Source organism: Hyperolius riggenbachi, chromosome 4 (assembly GCF_040937935.1).
Source record: "Hyperolius riggenbachi isolate aHypRig1 chromosome 4, aHypRig1.pri, whole genome shotgun sequence".
NCBI classification, from domain to species: Eukaryota; Metazoa; Chordata; class Amphibia; order Anura; family Hyperoliidae; genus Hyperolius; species Hyperolius riggenbachi.
The window spans coordinates 221577780-221599886 of NC_090649.1; positions in this window are offsets into that span (position 1 = coordinate 221577780).

The window sequence follows — 22107 nt, forward strand, 5'->3', positions numbered from 1 at the left end:
CCGCCACTGCATACCTGTTGTGTTCAGTGAACCCACCACTGTATACCTGTACTGTTCAGTGAACCCGCCACTGCATACCTGTTCAGTGAACCCGCCACTGCATACCTGTTCTGTTCAGTGAACCTGCCACTGTATACCTGTACTGTTCAGTGAACCCGCCACTGTATACCTGTTCTGTTCAATGAACCTGCCACTGTATACCTGTACTGTTCAGTGAACCCGCCACTGCATACCTGTTGTGTTCAGTGGACCCGCCACTGTATACCTGTTTAGTGAACCCGCCACTGCATACCTGTTGTGTTCAGTGGACCCGCCACTGTATACCTGTTTAGTGAACCCGCCACTGCATACCTGTTGTGTTCAGTGAACCTGCCACTGCATACCTGTTCTGTGAACCCGCCACTGCATACCTGTTCTGTTCAGTGAACCTGCCACTGTATACCTGTACTGTTCAGTGAACCCGCCACTGTATACCTGTTCTGTTCAGTGAACCCGCCACTGTATACCTGTACTGTTCAGTGAACCCGCCACTGCATACCTGTTCAGTGAACCCGCCACTGCATACCTGTTCTGTTCAGTGAACCTGCCACTGCATACCTGTACTGTTCAGTGAACCCGCCACTGCATACCTGTTGTGTTCAGTGAACCCGCCACTGTATACTTGTACTGTTCAGTGAACCCGCCACTGCATACCTGTTCAGTGAACCCGCCACTGCATACCTGTTCTGTTCAGTGAACCTGCCACTGTATACCTGTACTGTTCAGTGAACCCGCCACTGTATACCTGTTCTGTTCAGTGAACCTGCCACTGTATACCTGTACTGTTCAGTGAACCCGCCACTGCATACCTGTTGTGTTCAGTGAACCTGCCACTGTATACCTGTACTGTTCAGTGAACCCGCCACTGTATACCTGTTCTGTTCAGTGAACCCGCCACTGCATACCTGTTGTGTTCAGTGAACCCGCCACTGCATACCTGTTGTGTTCAGTGAACCCGCCACTGCATACCTGTTGTGTTCAGTGAACCCGCCACTGTATACCTGTACTGTTCAGTGAACCCGCCACTGCATACCTGTTCAGTGAACCCGCCACTGCATACCTGTTCTGTTCAGTGAACCTGCCACTGTATACCTGTACTGTTCAGTGAACCCGCCACTGTATACCTGTTCTGTTCAGTGAACCCACTGCATCAGTGCGCATACCTGTGCAGTTAAGTGAACCCACCTACCTACGTGAGTGCACGCAGTGTGATATACCACTCCGTGCATACCCGATATGGACAAAACAGGTAGAGGAAGAGGTAGTGCCAGAGCCAGAGGAAGGCCACCCGGCAGGTCTGCGCGAGGTCGTGTAAATGTAATTTCGTGTGGACCTGGCCCACAGTACAGTGCTCGGAAGAAGGCACGTCCCATCACGTCCCAAGATTGTCAGGACGTGGTTGAGTATTTAGCGACACAGAACACCTCATCTTGCTCAGCCACCAGCGCTACTACTAGCACCACTTCCGCTGCATTTGACACTTCGCAAGAATTATTTAGTGGTGAAATCACTGATGCACAGCCATTGTTGTTACAGCCAGATGAATTTTCACCAGCTCATATGTCTGCGTTACGCGGCAACACTATGGATGTAACGTGTAAGGAGGATGAAGGACCTACTGATGGTGCATGTTTGGATTTTTCTGAGTCAAGCGAAGCTGGGCAGGATGATTACGATGATGACGATGATAGGGATCCTATGTATGTTCCCAATAGAGGAGATGAAGAGGGGGACAGTTCAGAGGGGGAGTCAGAGAGTAGTAGGAGGAGAGAAGTTGCTGAAAGAAGCTGGGGCAGCTCTTCGTCAGAAACAGCTGGTGGCAGAGTCCGGCACCATGTATCGCCACCTATGTACAGCCAGCCAACTTGCCCTTCAGCATCAGCTGCTGAGGTCCCCATAGTGCCCACATCCCAGGGTGGCTCAGCGGTGTGGAAATTTTTTAATGTGTGTGCCTCAGATCGGACCAAAGCCATCTGTTCGCTCTGCCAACAAAAAATGAGCCGTGGAAAGGCCAACACTCACGTAGGGACAAGTGCCTTACGAAGGCACCTGGAGAAAAGGCACAAACAGCAATGGGATGGCCACCTGAGCAAAAGCAGCAGCAGCACACAAAAGAAAAGTCACCCTCCTTCTCCTCTTCCTCCTTCAGGTGCATCATCTGCTTCTGCCGCTTTCTCCCTTGCACCTTCACAGGCACCCTCCTCCACTCCGCCTCTGCCCTTGAGCGGTTCCTGCTCTTCTGCCCACAGCAGCAGTCAGGTGTCCGTGAAGGAAATGTTTGAGCGGAAGAAGCCAATTTTGGCCAGTCACCCCCTTGCCCGGCGTCTGACAGCTGGCGTGGCGGAACTGTTAGCTCGGCAGCTGTTACCATACCAGCTGGTGGACTCTGAGGCCTTCCGTAAATTTGTGGCCATCGGAACACCGCAGTGGAAGATGCCAGGCCGCACTTATTTTTCGAGAAAGGCCATACCCCAACTGCACCGTGAAGTTGAGAGGCAAGTGGTGTCATCTCTTGCGAACAGCGTTGGGTCAAGGGTACACCTGACAACGGATGCCTGGTCTGCCAAGCACGGGCAGGGCCACTACATTACGTACACAGCCCATTGGGTGAACCTGGTGGTGAACGATGGCAAGCAGGGCGCAGCGGACCAAATTGTGACACCTCCACGGCTTGCAGGCAGGCCTCCTGCCACCTCCTCTCCTCCTGCTACATGCTCTTCGCTGTCCTCCTCCTCCTTGGCTGAGTGGCAGTTCTCCTCTCCAGCTACACAGCCCCAGCTCCGCAGGGCCTATGCTGCATGCCAGGTACGACGGTGTCACGCCATCTTAGACATGTCTTGTCTCAAAGCGGAGAGTCACACTGGAGCAGCTCTCCTGGCTGCTCTTAAGAAACAGGTGGATGAGTGGCTGACCCCGCACCACCTGGAGATAGGCAACGTGGTGTGCGACAACGGCAGCAATCTGCTTGCCGCTTTGCATATGGGGAAGCTGACACACATACCCTGCATGGCACATGTCATGAATCTAGTTGTTCAAAGATTTGTGGCAAAGTACCCTGGCTTAGCGGATGTCCTGAAGCAGGTCAGGAAGTTCTGTGGGCATTTGAGGCGGTCTTACACAGCCATGGCACGATTTGCAGAAATTCAGCGGAAAAACAATATGCCGGTGAGACGCCTGATTTGCGATAGCCCGACTCGCTGGAATTCGACCCTGCTCATGTTCTCCCGCCTGCTAGAACAGAAGAAAGCCGTCACCCAGTACCTCTACAACTACAGTAGAACGAAACAGTCTGGGAAGATGGGGATGTTCTGGCCCGACAACTGGACACTGATGAAAAATGCATGCAGGCTCATGCGGCCGTTTGAGGAGGTAACCAACCTGGTGAGCCGCAGTGAGGGCACCATCAGCGACTTAATTCCCTACGCTTACTTCTTGGAGCGTGCTGTGCGTAGAGTGGCGGATGAAGCTGTGAATGAGCGTGAACAGGCATGGGACCAATTTTCATCAGACCCAGCTGTTTCCTCAACACCTGCGGCAGCACAGAGGGGGGAGGAGGAGGAAGAAGAGAAGTCGTGTGCAGAAGACGAGTCAGACTCAGAGGATGATGAGCAAGGTGTTTCTTTGGGGGAGGAGGAGGAGGAGGGGACAGCGGCAGGAGAACAACCGCAGCAGGCGTCGCAGGGGGCTTGTGCTGCTCAACCTTCCCGTGGTATTGTTCGCGGCTGGGGGGAGGAGGTTGACTTACGTGACGTCACTGAGGAAGAGCAAGAGGAGATGGAGGGTACTGGATCCGACTTTGTGCAGATGTCGTCTTTTATGCTGTCCTGCCTGTTGAGGTATAGCAGTAGGAGAACAGAGGCGCCAGCAGGATAAAAGTGGATAAAAACTTTAAAATTTGCTTGGAGGAAGTGGTGGACTTACCTCCATAAAGCAGACACGAAAGACTGTCTTTATAATAGTAATCACATTTATTATATGGTACCCCAAAAGTGCAACGCGTTTCGCAGGCCGAGCCCGCTTCATCAGGCAATAAAGTGGGGACAAAACTGTAGACAAGAGACAGTACATTATGCTATAGTGAATTCTGCAGTTACAAGATGCATATTAATATATTACATGTCATAAAGCATACCATATGTAAAATTGCTTTGTGGAAATAGCATAAAAAGTTGGGTGTACAAGTAAACAATAGGGGGTAGAGGCTATGGTGCTCGTGATAGTAATGGGCTATGGGGTATTTTTTACACAGATTTGCAATGAGTGGTATTGGTAATGAAAAAGGGTATGTGTCAGCAAGTGTAATGGGTAATAGAGCATTGAGAAGAGAACAGGGGGGCAGAAATATAAGGTAAAGTGTGCAAATAAAATAACATAAAGAACTCACCAGAATTCCAGCAGTAGCAGGTGTAGCGCCTCAGTGGAGTGGTGAGGACACTCAACTCCTTATATATACACAGGTACTTGCTAAAAGGGCCAATTAGATGTGTGGGAAGTGTTAGGTGGGCGGGGTTAGGGTGAGTGTGCGAGCAGCCAATGGGTTCTCGCCATCTGTGTTCAGTGAATTGGGTTTTTGGGAAGGGTGGGCGGGGTTAGGGCGGGCTTGCGAGTAGCCAATGGGCTCTCACCACCTGTGTTCAGTGTGTTGGGTAGTTGGGGGGGGGGGTGGATACAGGTATCATGGTTACCAAATGTGCAGCTGAGTACAGTACTAGCTAAATAGAGTACTGGTTAAGGGCACTGCCTTTGACGTGGGAGACCAGGGTTCGAATCCCGGCCAGGGGATAATTAATAAGAAAATAATACATGAACATAATATTAATTATGGCAGGAATTAAATTAATACATTTGGCAACGCAAATGTAATGTAACAAAATTATAGCTGGTGTTGATACAGAAAGGCAAAAAAAAAAAAAAAAAAAATTATGGTAAAAACAATGAGATAAAAAGGAGGAAGAAGACAAAGTTAAAACAAGACAAATAAAGATGTATAAAACATGAACAATTCTAATTATTGATATAAATAATGTGACTATACAGATGTGTAAATATAAAGCTATGTAGAAATAATGATCTAGCCTGAGGTATTGTTGTAAAGATGAACGTTGCTATATTAAAAATGAAAAATACAAGTATAAATAATAAAAGTACTAAAAATAGGAGTACTAAAAATATTACACATAAAAAGGATAAAAGAGAGCGGCCAGAGATAAAAGAAAAACGGAATAGTTAGTGTTTTAGTAGATTTTTTCCAAAACTTCGTTCAGACCTTCAGGTATGAGGGTTCTTAGAGTTTGTATCCAGTACATTTCATGTTTTTTAAGTTGTTCGAACGCATTTGGTAAACTAGCATCAATAGAGTCAAGTAGTATAATGCTGAAGAGTTGTGGGTTATTGTCATGGTGGGTGCAAAAGTGCCGTGAAACGCTGTGAAGGGGGAATTTATTGGTGATGTTTCTTTTGTGTTGCCCGATTCTGCTGCGGGCCAACTGTGTAGTTCTCCCCACGTACTGGAGACGGCAAGGGCATGAAATGAGATAGATGACGAATTTGGATTCGCAGGTGAGGTGTTTTTTTATGGGATATTGAATATTGGTGCTAGAGGAAACAAAGGAAGCACAGGTGTTGATGAACTGGCAAGCTGTGCAGCGGTTCTTGTTGCAGGGGAAGCAGCCAGGCTGCTCGCACACTCACCCTAACCCCGCCCACCTAACACTTCCCACACATCTAATTGGCCCTTTTAGCAAGTACCTGTGTATATATAAGGAGTTGAGTGTCCTCACCACTCCACTGAGGCGCTACACCTGCTACTGCTGGAATTCTGGTGAGTTCTTTATGTTATTTTATTTGCACACTTTACCTTATATTTCTGCCCCCCTGTTCTCTTCTCAATGCTCTATTACCCATTACACTTGCTGACACATACCCTTTTTCATTACCAATACCACTCATTGCAAATCTGTGTAAAAAATACCCCATAGCCCATTACTATCACGAGCACCATAGCCTCTACCCCCTATTGTTTACTTGTACACCCAACTTTTTATGCTATTTCCACAAAGCAATTTTACATATGGTATGCTTTATGACATGTAATATATTAATATGCATCTTGTAACTGCAGAATTCACTATAGCATAATGTACTGTCTCTTGTCTACAGTTTTGTCCCCACTTTATTGCCTGATGAAGCGGGCTCGGCCTGCGAAACGCGTTGCACTTTTGGGGTACCATATAATAAATGTGATTACTATTATAAAGACAGTCTTTCGTGTCTGCTTTATGGAGGTAAGTCCACCACTTCTTCCAAGCAAATTTTAAAGTTTTTATCCACTTTTATCCTGCTGGCGCCTCTGTTCTCCTACTGCTATACCGTGTCCACCCCTGGTGGAGGGGTGATCTACCCCTTTTTCTCATCTACAGAGAGCGACTTCTTAATCCTGAGTGAGGACAGGTCTAATCTCCTCACCTGCTTACACAGTGGTTGCCTGTGTGGTAACCCACGTTTGTGAGTATATTCTTCTCACTGATTTGCCTTACTTCACTTATGTTTTGACATACTACACTATATTGGGCTCTCGGTTTCTCTATATTTTATCTCCCTACAAGCCTTGCCTGTTGAGGGACCCCCGTATAAAAAACCTCAAGGGGAATGAGCTGTACTGGGTGGCCACACTACTAGACCCTCGGTACAGGCACAAAGTGGCGGACCTGTTACCAACTCACCGGAAGGTGGAAAGGATGCAGCACATGCAGAACCAGCTGTCAACTATGCTTTACAATGCCTTTAAGGGTGATGTGACAGCACAACGCCAGCAAGGTACCACTGCCACTAATCCTCCTCCCGTGTCCACGCAGTCAAAGACAGGACGCTCCAGCGATCTCATGGTGATGTCGGACATGCGGACGTTCTTTAGTCCAACGCCTCGCCGTAGCCCTTCCGGATCCACCCTCCACCAACGCCTGGAACGGCAGGCCTTAACTACTACTTGAACTACTGGGTGCGCAGGCTTGACCTGTGGCCAGAGCTGTCCCAATTTGCCATCCAACTTCTCTCCTGCCCTGCCGCAAGCGTCCTGTCAGAAAGGACCTTCAGCGCAGCTGGAGGCATTGTCACAGAGAAGAGAAGTCGCCTAAGTCACAAAAGTGTTAAGTACCTCACCTTTATCAAAATGAATGAGGCATGGATCCCGGAGGGCTGCTGCCTGCCCCAAGACTAAGTCAGTCCCCGCACACACAGCATCTCTGCCTGCACGCCGTGTGACTGGCTGCCTGGGCTGCCCCAAGAAGACTAAGTCGTTTCCAGTCCCTCCACACAGCATGTCTGCCTGCAGGCCGCTTGACTACCTTCTCCGCCACCACCAACAGGGTCCGGGACTCCAGGCGGATTGCTGAATTTTTTAGGCCGCTGCTAGCAGCGGCCGCTGTAATAATTTTTCTGGTGCGTGTACATGACTGCCTAATTTTTCTGGCTGCAATGCGGGCAGCTGCAACAACAAAAGAAAAGGCATGTACATGCGCCCATTCCCCTTCGTGATCATTACCTTGCCGTGGTGAAGGGGCTTGCGTATCACAATGAAGCAATGACCGGCGCCTAGATGAGTGTCTCGGGGGGCACACAAAAGATAATAAGGTCATTGCTTCATTGTGGTCAGACCAAATTTGATCAGCTGGACAGTCACTGTTCTGTCATTCAGCTACATCAGCCAGGCGACCATATGGGCTGTAAAGCCACCAAAACCTGCACTCTCGCCATGGTGCGCACCAGTCCAGCACGGCCGTCACTACACAAACAGCTGTTTGCGGTGTGTTACACGGTGAGTTTGGTGTGTCAGTGTGAAGCAGTACCTTAATTACACTACCTGATTGATGTATACACATGCAAGATGTTTTAAAGCACTTTAGGCCTGTCATTTAGCATTCAATGTGATTTCTGCCCTTAAAACGCTGCTTTGCGTCAAATCCAGATTTTTTCCCGGGACTTTTGGCATGTATCCCACTCCGCCATGTCCCCCTCCAGGTGTTAGACCCCTTGAAACATCTTTTCCATCAGTTTTGTGGCCAGCATAATTTTTTTTTTCAAAGTTCGCATCCCCACTGAAGTCTATTGCGGTTCGCGAACTTTTACGCGAACCGAACCTTCCGCGAAAGTTCGCGAACCCGGTTCGCGAACCTAAAATCGGAGGTTCGGCCCATCTCTAATTCTCATGAACAATAAGGGGTTAATGAGAACACAAGGCCCAAGCATGTTAATGTTTGGAGAAAAAGAGGCTGATCCTCTTCCACTTCACTCTGATTGGCACGTGGGGACCAAGCAGGGAAGGAGGAGGAATCGATCATTAGTGCCAGGTGCAAACAAATTTCATGGCACAATGTTGGTGAAAGGTCTGAAGGGTCAGGTGTGCTGGAAGTTTGAATTGAACGGCAGTGTAAATCTGCTCTTGAATGTCACACTTCCAGAACCAATGCACCGATCCAAAGTTTTGTTAAAAGGTACATTGCAGTACAATGGGTACATGCAAAAGGTGGAGTGTGTGGTTCAGGAGTACCTTGTCTTGGTTATCCAGAGTGAGATGGTTCCAGATTGGAGAGGAACGAGCAGGAGGCGTCACTTCTCCTACAGGAGAGATGCAGGGGACAACATCACACTCTGGAGCTACCAACAGAGAGTGTCTCTGAGACAACTATACACACGTAAAGGCTGGAAAGCCAAGGGTTTGTGGTTCTCGAAACAAGAAGTAAAAATCGAGATCCAGCCACATTTCCAGGTGACAAAGAGGGTGGGGAAAGTGATCCCGAGGAAGGGAAAGCCAACACAGGGAACCCCATTCTCGCTACGCGGGTCACAACAGGGGCCAATATTACACAGGCACAAGACAGGGATGCCTTTTGTCACCGCTGCTGTTCAATATCGCCTTAGAGCCACTAGCTAGATTACTAGATAAAAATGCCAATGGCATAGTAATAGGCAATCAAACAGTTTCCTCTGCGTTATTTGCAGATGACATACTTTTATTCCTAGACGATCCCCACCAGCAAGTCTCTACCATTCTAAATGTAATAGAAGAAGTGGGCAGGGAATCAGGATTCAAGATCAACGCCCACAAGAGCGAGCTTCTCTTCCTTTCTCACAAAGCGGATACTGCTCAGGCGCACACTCTGGGAGTGAAGATAGCTCATAGCTACATCACGTACCTAGGTCTCAAAATAAATAAAAATCCCTTCCAACTATATTCAGATAATATAACTCCAGTGATCAACAAGGTAATAACTCAATTAGAAGGCTGGGCCAACATCCCTTTGGGACTAGCGGGAAGAGCCGCACTGATCAAAATGATAAGCTTTGGCAAACTGATCTACCCAATGCAGGACCTTCCGCTACTCTTCAAGCATAAGGATTTAAATAAATTAAATAAAGCACTTTCATCCTTTTTATGGGCAGGCAAAAAAGTAAGAATAAAAATTAATAGACTGCAGCTCCCCAAAGAATAAGGTGGCCTAAACCTCCCAGACATTAGGAGATACAATCTGGCTTGCTTAACAAGACACGTCCGAGACTGGGTGTCGGAGACTAGCTCCTTTTCAAACTATAAACTAGAGAGCGCCATAGCAGAACCTTGGCACCTTAGCGCAGCAGCGCCGTAAGGCAGATCGGCGATCCCCGGCCTCTGATTGGCCGGGGATCGCCGTCATTTGATAGGCTGAAGCCTATCCTACAATGCGCAGGATGGATATCCGTCCTGCGCAGCTCAGAGGGGAAGGGAGAGGGAGGGAGAGGGACGGAGCGCTGAAAACGCTGCGGAGGGGGGCTTTGAAGAGCCCCCCCCCGCAAAGCGCAGAGAGCCGGCGGCGATCAGACCCCCCCAGCAGGACATCCCCCTAGTGGGGAAAAAAGGGGGTAAGTCTGATCGCCCTGGCTAAAACCTGATCTGTGCTGCGGGCTGGAGAGCCTACGCAGCACAGATCATTCAGAAAAGCCGCTGGTCGGCAAGTGGTTAAGGTGGAGGCCAGAATAGAAAAGAATTTTAAAAGCTGGGTATCTAATATGGAAGATGAGCAAATTGCGTCTAAGATAGTAGAGGGAAAAAACACGATCAGGAGTATCATGACCAGTTAAAAATGGAGAGAATCACACTTATTATTCATGTTTAGGGCCAAATATGCTCTTGATATTAGGTATGCCAAACCCCCGGCTCATTATAAGAATCAGAGCCCCAAGTGTTCCGAACAAAATGCTGGACTATTCCACTGCGTATGGACATGCCCCAAAATCCGGATTTTCTGGCGGGAGGTTGATTCTCTCTTGAAAACTATCTGCAAAATATCAATACCACAGCAACCAACACTTTTACTATTTAACTATGTTAATGTGTCCCAACAAGGACTTCCTAGAACTTCAGTACCAGATATTGCGGATCTCATCATACTGGCAGCAAGAAAGTCTATATTCAATCGATGGATATATCCAACTCCCCCCTCCTTACAGGACGTTCACGACGAACTTTCTTATCTAATGAAACTGGAGAGGCTGGACGCCATCTTAAATATATCTAAAGGCACAAAACGCTTTTTCAAGATGTGGAAGCCATATATCCTACATATCGTCCCTCCGAAAGACATCAAAAATGTTATGGAACCTTTCAAATACTCAGAGTGGTATGCCTACAATCAACTATTGGGAACACTTGGGGCTCTGGAAATTACTTCTAACCATACTCAGACCTGAGTTCAAAACTTCACCAAACCAATGCCTTATCCTCGCAAGAAAGAAAGCCTGAGATATCCAAGGTCAATTTAACATTTCAGTGTCTATGTTTTGGGGACCTGGGGGAGAGCAACGAGAGGGGGGGAGGGAAAGGGGGGGGGAATAGATCTTTATGGGTAGTTATCTAAAGGAGGAAGGGAGGTGTATGTATAAAGCAAGGAAAATCTATAGCGTAATCTTTGAAATATGTGTTCTCAACTGCCAGAGAAGGCCTACAGGCCCTCGATTACTCAGGATTAACAGATCCTGGATCTGTGAAGCCCTTGGGAGCTCCATTTTCTCTTTCCTTCTACAAAGGATCTGCTTCCACTGTACAGCCGAACCCAGGGCATACATTTAGCTATGACCCAAACCTTGCTTTTACCTTAAACGGATTTCATCATGAATCTTGCTTTGTATACTCATTTTTGTACCTGGCTTTGTCATATTAGATGTATCTCTGTATATTTTCCTCCTGTTATTTATAAAAAACAAAACCCAATAAAACTTAAAAAAAAAAAAAAAAAAGTCACGCTAGCGACACACAGATTGTCGCTAGCTGGCTGTTTACATTGATGCTGCCACTCTCCGCTGCTTCCCCGCTGCCTGTATATCGCAGCTCCCTGCCTTGTCCATAGTCCATACCCGACTTGAGTTTGTAGAAAACAAAACGTATGCAGATGTGATTTACGCACGTTTTCACATATGTTAGTAAGTATGCGAATTTAACCATGCCAGTGCCTGTGTGCTTTTAGGGTCCGTTTCCACTACAGGGAATCTGCATGCGTTTTATGCATGCAGATTCGCATACCTAATAATAAATGTAAAAGCACACAGGCACTAATATAGTTAAATTCGCATCCTTATACAAGAACGTGAAAACACATGCAAATTCGCATTAAAATTTGCATACAAATTTGCATGCGCATGTGAATTCGTTTATGCTTTTTCCACATAGAAATCACACCGTACTAGTCAAAACGGCCCTTACATTGATTTTATGCGAAAATGTACGTGAATTGCATGAAAAAGTTGCATAGCGAAAACGCATGCGAATTTCCTATTAATTACATTGCATGCACAAGGAGGTGTGCGAATTCTGATGGCTCTGCTGTGCAGATTTTTCCTGTACAGAAAAACACTCTGTTGTCCTGACAAGTGGAAACAGGCTAATTAACTTGTATTGGTTATGCAAATCTGTGTGCAGAAAACGCATGCAGGCCAAAGGGGGTTTCTGCAATTCATATAGGACAGGGCTGCCCAATAGGTCGATCGAGATCTACCAGTAGATTGCGACCACCTGATTAGTAGATCGCGGCCTCGTGGCCGCGTCCCAATGAATTTTGCAGCCAGCAGCTTAAGTACGTGGAATACGCATGCAAATTTCCTATTAATTACATTGCATGTGCAAGGTGGTGTGCGAATTCTGATGGCTCTGCTGTGCAGATTTTTCCTGTACAGAAAAACACTGTTGTCCTGACAAGTGGAAACAGGCTAATTAACTTGTATTGGTTATGCAAATCTGCGTGCAGAAAACACACGCAGATTCACGATAATGGAAACGGGCCCTAAAGACAGCCAAAGGTGGGTTTCTACAATTCATATAGGACAAAGAGGCACATTCTGCATGCTATCACCAACCTCTGTGTCCTAATACTGTGCCCCCTGCCGCCCCCGTGTTCTGCTGTCCTCCCTTATAAAAACCGTCACGCTAGCGACAAACAGATTGTCGCTAGCTGGCTGTTTACATTGATACTGCCACTCTCCGCGGCTCCTCTGCCGCCTGTATATCACGGCTCCCCGCCTTGTCCATACCCGACTTGAGTTTGTAGAAATGCAAAAACGCATGCAGATGCGATTTGCGTACGTTTTCGCATATGTTAGTAAGTATGCGAATTTAAACATGTCAGTGCCTGTGTGCTTTTGGGGCCCGTTTCCATTACAGCGAATCTGCATGCGTTTTTTGCATGCAGATTCGCATACCTAATAATAAATGTAAAAGCACACAGGCACTAATATAGTTAAATTCGCATTCTTATACAGGAACGCGAAAATGCATGCGAATTCGCATTAAAATTTGCATACAAATTTGCAAGCACATGTGAATTTGTTTATGCGTTTTCCGCATAGAAATCGCACTGCACTAGTCCAAAAAGGCCCTTACATTGAATTTATGCGAAAACGTACGCGAATTTGCCTGTGTATTTCCTATTAATAATGATGGCTCTGCTGTGCAGATTTTTCTTGTACAGAAAAACGCTCTGTTATCCTGACAAGTGGAAACAAGCTAATTAACTTGTATTGGTTATGCGAATCTGCGTGCTGAAATCTGCAGCAAAAACGCATGCAGATTCGAATTTGCGCACGTTTTCGCATATGTTAGTATGTATGTGAATTTAACCATGTCAGTGCCTGTGTGCTTTTAGGGCCCGTTTCCACTACAGGGAATCTGCATCAGTGTTGCTCGGATACCTCATTATCCTATAGTAAACTATCCGAATTCACTCGAAGTCGGATATCCGATGTAATCGAATATCCGATTCGACCCCGGATATCCGACGTCACTATCCGAGTCTGTATTCGAGTAAAATATTCGAGCTGGCTTTAAATAGCTTGTAAAACTTGTATTGGAGGTCAATGATGCATGAAACCACCTTTTTTATGAAGAAAAACATCAAGTGATTATGTGGTGATGTAGTAGTTATAAAAAAGGTCTCAAAAAAAGTAAATTAACTTCATGAAAAGTGTTTGCATGAGAAGGTGTGTCCAAAATGGTTGTTGGAAGTCTTCATTTACGTCGTCTTCATCTTCTTCTTCTATATCTTCTTCTTCTTCTTCTATATCTTCTTCTTCTTCATCTTCTTCTATATCTTCTTCTTCTATATCTTCTTCTTCTATATCTTCTTCTTCTTCTTCTTCTTCTATATCTTCTTCTTCTTCTTCTTCTATATCTTCTTCTTCTTCTTCTATATCTTCTTCTTCTATATCTTCTTCTTCTTCTATATCTTCTTCTTCTATATCTTCTTCTTCTATATCTTCTTTTTCTATATTTTCTTTTTCAATATTTTCTTCTTCTATATCTTCTTCTTCTTCTATATCTTCTTCTTCTATATCTTCATCTTCTTCTTCTTCTATATCTTCTTCTTCTTCTATATCTTCTTCTTCTTCTTCTTCTTCTATATCTTCTTCTTCTATATCTTCTTCTTCTTCTATATCTTCTTCTTCTTCTATATCTTCTTCTTCTTCTTCTATATCTTCTTCTTCTTCTATATCTTCTTCTTCTTCTATATCTTCTTCTTCTTCTATATCTTCTTCATCTTCTTCTATATCTTCTTCTTCTTCTTCACCGTCTTCTATATCTTCTTCTTCTATATCTTCTTTTTCTATATCTTCTTCATCTTCTTCATCTTCTATATCTTCTTCTTCTATATCTTCTTCATCTTCTTCTATATCTTCTTCTTCTATATCTTCTTCTTCTTCATCTTCTTCTTTTTCTTCTTCTCTATCATTATATTATTTGTCTTGGTTTTCCTTTCTTTTGTAATATTTTTTTTTACTTCATATGTGGAAATATTTTATTGTAATAACACCATAGTTATATTTGTGTTAATGGCATAATAGGTAGGTAGTGGCACATTGCAAGCCACAGCGCCTTTTTCTGTGTACCCTGGCGGTGGTAAAACACAGACATCAGCAGGAGGAGGAAGTAGTTGCAGGCTTGCAGCTATTTGTAATGTGTGGTAATAGTCGGTCGGTACTCGGTAGGAGAGTGGGTGGGCAGGTGGCAGTAGAAAATAGTTCTTCTTCTGTTCTCCCTGGCAGTGGTAGCAGCACACAGACAGCAGGAGCTCAATGCAGCTACAGGAGGAGGAGTAATGTGTGTCAGGCAGTGTGATGTGACTGACATAATAGGCCCTGGTACCTAGCGGTGGTACCAGGGCCATAAATGAACATCATGAGGTTCCAGACAGCGGTCGCGAAGCCCACATTGTGTCCAATACACAGTTGGGACAGCACAGTTTTCAACCCGGACACCTCTGAAATAATAACAATTTTTTTTTTGTTTTTAAATGATTGCAGCTATTGTTGAGCGTAATAGCTGGTGGCGCATGGGCAGCAGCACCTTGTACTGTGTTCCCTGGCAGTGGAGACACAGACAGCAGGATGAAATATAACAGCAGGCAGCGTGAGGAGGATAAGTGTGTGTGGCAGACTGGCATTTGGCAGCAGGCAGGAGGGCAGGCAGCGAGACATAGTAGGCCCTGGGTCCTAGCGGTGGTTCCAGGGCCGTAAATAAACAGCATGAGGTTCCAGACAGCGGTCGTGAAGCCCACATTGTGTCCAATACACAATTGGGACAGCACAGGTTTCAACCCGGACACCTCTAAAATAATAACAATTTTTTTTTTCAAATTAATGCAGCTATTGTTGAGCGTAATAGCTGGTGGCGCTTGGGCAGCAGCACCTTGTAATGTGTTCCCTGGCAGTGGAGACACAGACAGCAGGATGAAATATAACAGCAGGCAGCGTGAGGAGGATAAGTGTGTGTGGCAGACTGGCATTTGGCAGCAGGCAGGAGGGCAGGCAGCGAGACATAGTAGGCCCTGGTTCCTAGCGGTGGTTCCAGGGCCGTAAATACACAGCATGAGGTTCCAGACAGCGGTCGTGAAGCCCACATTGTGTCCAATACACAATTGGGACAGCACAGTTTTCAACCCGGACACCTCTAAAATAATAACAATTTTTTTTTTCCAAATTAATGCAGGCTATGCAGCTATTGTTGAGCGTAATAGCTGGTGGCGCTTGGGCAGCAGCACCTTGTAATGTGTTCCCTGGCAGTGGAGACACAGACAGCAGGATGAAATATAACAGCAGCAGCAGCAGCAGCAGGTGTATGTGTGTGTGCCAGTCGTCACTTCATGTACCCCTCTCGCCGACAACAGGGGCCATGAATTCGCCTTCCACCCAAGCCTGGTTCATTTTGAGAAACGTCAGTCTGTCCACAGACTTGTGAGACAGACGAGATCGCTTCTCAGTGACGACTCCACCGGCTGCACTGAAGCAACGCTCTGACAGTACGCTGGAAGGGGGGCAGGAGAGCACTTCCAGGGCGTACTGCGCAAGCTCGCTCCAGATCGGCAGGTGCTTGACCCAATACTCCATGGGATCAACAGGGGCCACACTGTCAAGCCCGCTGAAGGACCCCATGTAGTCAGCCACCATGTGGGTCAAGCGCTGCCTGTGACTGGAGAAGGATGCTGCTGCAGGCACCTCCTCTCTAGTCCGTGGCAGCTCTACACTCATGTAGAGCTCTTGGGTCAGAGACAGCAGGTCTGTGGTGCGCGAGCGCTTGCTGCTGGTGGATGCAGGCATCTGCTGCTGCCTCTGTGCTGGCTGGACAGTGGGGGTGGATGTCTGAGGGAAGGCTTCTTCCAAGCGCTCAACAAGGGACAGCTGCAAATCCCTCATTTGTTGCGCACGGTCTCCTCCTGCAGGCAGGAACTGGCTGAGCTTCCCCTTCAGACGTGGGTCCAGCATCATGCAGATCCAGATGTCCTCCCTCTGCTTCATCTGGATCACCCTTGGGTCCTTACGCAGGCACCTCAGCATGTGCGCTGCCATTGGGAACAGTCTGGCCACGTCTGTTGGCACATCATCGGCAGCCCCAGAGCAGACATTGCTGTCCTGCTCTGCCTCCTCCACCTCATCCTCTCTCCACCCCCGCACCAGTCCAGCTGTGCTCTGCTGCTCCCCCTCATCAGCAGCAAGGTCAGGGACCTCCACCAACTCCGAGCCCTCCTCCTCAGAGGTGGCCTGTGAAGCTGCCTGCAGCTCCTGCTGGTCCAAGGCTGCCGCTCCCTCTTCCACCAGTGCATACAGGGCCCTGTCCAGCACACACACCAAGGGGACCCACTCGCACACCATTGCATGGTCCCTGCTCACCATGTTGGTGGCCTGCAGGAAGGGTGCCAGGACTGAGCACACCTGCTGCATGAGCCCCTAGTCCTCCGTGGAGATGATGGACGGGAGGTTGGTGGCGGCACGCCCAGTTGCAGCGAGGGAGGCAACTGTTGCTCATGCAACGTACTGGCTGACAGCCTGCCTCTGTTCAACCAGACGCTCCAACATCGCCAGGGTGGAGTTCCAGCGAGTTGGAACATCGAGCATGAGCCGGTGCTGTGGCAGATGAAGCTCCTTCTGCACCTCTTCCAGGCTCCCCACGGCTGCAGGCGAGTGCCGGAAGTGACGCACAACCTTCCTTGCCGCCTCAAGGAGTCGGTCCATCCCCTGGTAGGTCCGCAGGAACTTTTGGACTACCAGGTTCAGGACGTTCGCCAGGCAGGGGATGTGGGTCAGGTCTCCCCTGCTGATGGCAGCAACCAGGTTTGCCCCATTGTCGGACACCACCTCTCCGACTCTGAGGCCTCTGGGGGTCAGCCAATTCCTCTCCTGCTCTCGGAGTTTGGCCAGAACGTGGTTCGCCGTCAGTTTGGTCTTCCCCAGGCTGACCAATTCCAGCAGAGCTTGGCAGTGGCGGGGCTTCACGCTGCTGCTGAGGCGGGGGGTTTGGGCTGGTGTGGCGGAGGATGGAAGCGGATCAGAGGAACCTGCTGCTGTTCCGCTGACCCTGCATGGTGGCACCACCCACTGCGTTGTTGGTGCTGCTGCTCTGACAGTGCCCGATGCTGCTCCCCCCTCCTCACCCCCTTCCACCAAGCTGACCCAATGTGCGGTGAAGGACAGATAGCGGCCTGTCCCAAACCGGCTGCTCCACGAGTCCATGGTGACGTGGACCCGTTGACCCACCGCGTGCTCCAGCCCTCTCCCGACATTGGCCATCACAGAGCGGTGAAGTGCAGGGATGGCCGTGCGTGCAAAATAATGTCGGCTGGGGATTGGCCAATCGGGGGCTGCACACATCAGGAGCGCACGCATGTCGCTCCCCTCCTGCACATGGGAATAAGGCAGGAGTTGGGAGCACATGGCCCGTGCCAGCAAGCCGTTCAGCTGACGCACGCGACGGCTGCTGGGAGGCAGAACCCTGACCACCCCCTGAAAGGTGTCGCTGAGCAGGGTCTGGCGAGGTCTTTTGCTGGCACGGGAAGCAGTGGAGGGAGCAGAGGAGGCCACTGAGGACTGGCTGCCAGAACAGGCCTCAGTGTCGGCGGCAGGAATTGCAGAGGGAGGAGGAGCAGTGCGTTGCTGACGCACTCCTGCTGCCGACGGCTTTGCAGTGGTGGCGGGTCTGCCACTGCCAGCTTCCTTCAACTTCACGAACTCCTCATGCTCGTGAAAGTGTTTCCCTGCAAGGTGGTTGACCAGAGAGGTGGTGCCAAACGCAGAGGGCTCCTTCCCTCTGCTGAGCTGCTTGCGGCACTGGTTGCAGGTGGCATACTTGCACTCCAAATATGGGAGGGTGAAAAAATTCCATATTGGGGAGGTGAAGTTGCCCCTTCGGCTGGAAGGTGCTGCTGCCGCTGGTCTCCCTGTGGTGGTTGGGGGGGGGGGGGGGGGTTTCTTGGTGCGGCTGGTGGTGGCACTGGCAGAACTCGTCTCCTGATCAGCATGCTGTGTGGCCTGCATACCACGCCCACTTGTGATCCTGCCCATGCCTGCGATGATGATCCTTCTAGCAAGGCCCGCAGACGCATCCTCCTCCTCCTCAGAGCTGATGACATCCCCACTCCCAGGACCTGGCAACCAGTCTTTGTCCTTCACAATGTCATCATCATCCTCCCCCTCCACAAACATGTCCTGCTGGGATCCCCCAAACTCCCCTTCTGCATGCATGGGCGGATGGACAGTCACCACTGTCTGACTGTCCAAAGCATCATCCCCCAAAGTGCCCATGAGCATTCCTTCCTCCGCCAATTCTTCCGCAAAAGCACTCCATAACCCCGCTGTGCTTGGGGTTAAGAAGGTGCTGAGTGACAGGGTGCTGATGTCGCCCGCTGGGGCTGGAGAACTGCACTCCTCCTCCTCCTGCTCCCCAGGCAGTGCTGGGCGGCTGCTGCTGCTCTTGCGAACAGGAGTGGTGGCGGGGGTGGAGGACTCTGTTCCAGAGCTAATGGTGGCCTGCTCATCCACCATCAGTTCCACCACAGCGTCTGCGTCCTTCTCCTCAATAGGACGGCTACGACCTGGCGGTGGGAGGAACACCTGGGCCACACGCTGCTGCGTCTCTGCAGCGTGACTCCCAGCTGTTGGGCGGCCAAGGCGTCCACGGCCAGTGGCTAATGGCGGAATAGCCACTGGTGCAGACGCAGAACTGCGCATGGTGATGGTGGCACGGCTGCCATGCCCACGACCTCCTTTCTTGGCGATGCCCTTGCTGCCCTTGCTGCCCCTGCCCAGACCGCGGCTGCCAGTGCCAGACATTGTATATTTTTAATATTATACAAATGAAAAAAAAACTTATGTATGTAAAGGCGGGTGGGACAAGTGGGGTACTTTAATGGGGTGGGACTGGTGGTGGTGGGTGTGTGAGGTGACGGACAGGTGTACTCTACAGCAGAGATCGGTGTAGCGCTAACGAGAGAGTGCGCACTGCGCACACAAAGACCCTAGCTGACGCTGACTGACGGTGTCAGACTACAGTACAATTCAGCTAATACACAATAGAAGTAGTATATATAAACAATAGGAGGACGGGTGTAGCACTAACTGGAGGTTGCTGACAGCGCAGATGTGCACTGCGCACACTAAGACCCTAGCTGACGCTGACTGACGGTGTCAGACTACAGTACAATTCAGCTAATACACAATAGAAGTAGTGATATATAAACAATAGGAGGACGGGTGTAGCACTAACTGGAGGGTGCTGACAGCGCAGATGTGCACTGCGCACACAAAGACCCTAGCTGACACTGACTGACGGTGTCAGACTACAGTACAATTCAGCTAATACACAATAGAAGTAGTATATATAAACAATAGGAGGACGGGTGTAGCACTAACTGGAGGTTGCTGACAGCGCAGATGTGCACTGCGCACACTAAGACCCTAGCTGACGCTGACTGACGGTGTCAGACTACAGTACAATTCAGCTAATACACAATAGAAGTAGTGATATATAAACAATAGGAGGACGGGTGTAGCACTAACTGGAGGGTGCTGACAGCGCAGATGTGCACTGCGCACACTAAGACCCTAGCTGACGCTGACTGACGTGGTCAGACTACAGTGCAATTCAGCTAAAACACAATAGAAGTAGTGATATATAAACAATAGGAGGACGGGTGTAGCACTAACTGGAGGGTGCGTGCGCACGCACACTAAGACCCTAGCTGACGCTGACTGACGGTCCCTAAACACAGACTAGAGTACAGTGAGTGAGTACACACAGTACTACTACTAACTAAACAATAGAAGAATCGAGCTAAATAGTAGAACAGGTGAGACTAGATTACTGAGAGCAGATACAGCAGGACAGGTATAGCAGTAAAGCTGGGCCTTGCTAACTACAAAATAGTACAATATTCTATCTAACACAGAAGTAGTAGTACAGGAGTAGAGTAGGACAGGTGAGAGCACAGGTAAGGTAGAGACTAGAGCACAGAGCAGGACAGGCTGCCTTGCCTAGGCACAGGGCCTAGCTGCTGGCTGCAGGCCTGCAGCAGCACCAGTGACAGTCTCCCTCCCTAGTCCCTAATCACACTAACTAAACTGCCTAAAATACAATCTATCTACAATACAAAGCAATACAGTTGAATATCAAGTGTTGGAGTGTAAAAACGCTAGGTTTAGAACAATAGCAATGCACTTGCACACAGACAAGATGCACTGGAGCAGTTCTCTCAGTACAATCAGTCAGTAAGTCGCAAGCAGGAAGAGTGAGGCAAGATGGCGTCCGCTATTTATAGAGGGGGGCTTGGCCAGGCTCCCCCTCTGTGATTGGCTGCAGTCAGAGGGCTGGGAGCCCTCTGATTCGCTTGTGAGGACTCGAGGTGACGTCTGTCGTGACGCTATCCGAGCTCGTGACGCTATCCGAACTTGGATAGCTAGGATATCTCCGGATAGCTGCTTGCTATCCGAGTGCGCTCGGATAGCACAGCCCGGATAGCTAATACTATTCGAGTTCGGTATTCGAGCTCGAATAGTGAAAAAAGAGCTAGGATATCCGAGTACCTCGGATATCCTAGCTCAGATGAGCACCACTGATCTGCATGCGTTTTATGCATGCAGATTCCCATACCTAATAATAAATGTAAAAGCACACAGGCACTGATATAGTTAAATTTGCATCCCTATACAGGAACGCGAAAATGCATGCGAATTTGCATGAAAATTTGCATACAAATTTGCATGCGCATGTGAATTTGTTTATGCGTTTTTCACATAGAAATCGCACCGCACTAGTCGAAATGGCCCTTACATTGATTTTATGCGAAAACGTACGCAACTTTGCATGGAAAATTCGCATCGCAAAAACGTATATGAATTTCCTATTAATTACATTGCATGCACAAGGCGGTGTGCGAATTCTGATGGCTCTGCTGTGCAGATTTTTCCTGTACAAAAAAAACACTCTGTTGTCCTGACAAGTGGAAACAGGCTAATTAACTTGTATTGGTTATGCGAATCTGTGTGCAGAAAACGCATGCAGATTCGCGATAATGGAAACGGGCCTGTGAGAAAACGCGGAAGAGCCGCCGCAAGTACTCAGAGTGAGGCGGCTGATTCCGCGTCTAACATGGCTTCTGGCGTGCGCAGGCACGCGTCCACCAGCCGGGCGGACCGCGAAGAAACCACCGCATGCCCAGCTGACAAGGCGGTGGAGTCCGCGTCCGACGCGGCAGGCTGTACGCATAGGCCTACTACTAACACAGTGGCTGAACGCGGGGAAACCGCCGCATGCTCGGATGGTGGTGCAGCTGGCCCCGCGCTCGAACTGGCAGATACATTGCAAAACATGTCTGGTGTGGCTGGGACTGATAGTCCACACAGGTTCAGAAGGACGCGCGCGTTGAGAGGCAGAGCTTATATGACAGTCAGAAGAGAGTCAGCTGACCAAGCCGGTCAGCTGACAGTTTTGCCAGTTCTCATTGGTCCAGCACTTAGGGGAGGCGCTGGAGAGCGCTTGAGTATATATACTGGGTGCTGGTCATTTCTCTGGTGTCTGGCGTTGCGATCACTACGTGGTAGCACTCAGACCTTGTCAGTATCTGTGTTTATCTAGTCAGTTTCCAAGGTGTTGACGATCAAGGAGCTCACACCTTAGTCTAGGAAATCTGTATTATATTCTAGATCAGTTTCCAAGGTGTTGATGACCAAGGAACTCACACCTTAGCTTAGGCACTGTTGATTATTTGTTATGACCTTATGCTT